The sequence below is a fragment of the Apteryx rowi genome, unplaced genomic scaffold, assembly GCF_003343035.1.
Source record: "Apteryx rowi isolate R43461 unplaced genomic scaffold, aptRow1 scaffold_5, whole genome shotgun sequence".
Classification (NCBI taxonomy): Eukaryota; Metazoa; Chordata; class Aves; order Apterygiformes; family Apterygidae; genus Apteryx; species Apteryx rowi.
In genome coordinates, this window is record NW_020450760.1 from 6,178,767 (window position 1) to 6,179,257 (window position 491).

A 491-nucleotide genomic window follows, 5' to 3' on the forward strand; every position below is an offset into this window, starting at 1 on the left:
GGCGGCAGGTGCCATTTTGCGGCCCCCGCGGCCGGCCGAGGCGAGGCGAGGCGGCGGCAGGTGCCATTTTGCGGCCCCCGCGCGTGCCTGAAGCGAGGCCGCGGCCCTGCCCGGCTCGCCCCGCGGCCGTTGGCGGGGCCCGGGCAGACCGGGAATGGCCTCTGCTCCCTTTTAAGCTTTTCGCTTGCGCCGCCTGGAATAATATTGATCATTTAATTTATTAGGGCCCTCATCAAAACGTGATTTCTTTTTTCCTAACGGAGTGCTTATGAGTAGTCCCCCACCCCCATCACTCTTTGCTCAGCGCCTTTGTACTCCTGTCTCACAAACCTGAGTCGAGCTGGGAGCGATGCGCTTAGAAAATATTTGCAGGCAAAGCAAGGCCAGCCTTCCACTTGTTATTTTGTTTGATTTCTTTGTGCTTTTTTTCTCTTGCTTGCTTTCTGGAGTTATGCGCCCTGTTGAGTTTCCAAAGAGTGTGTCTTTGATCC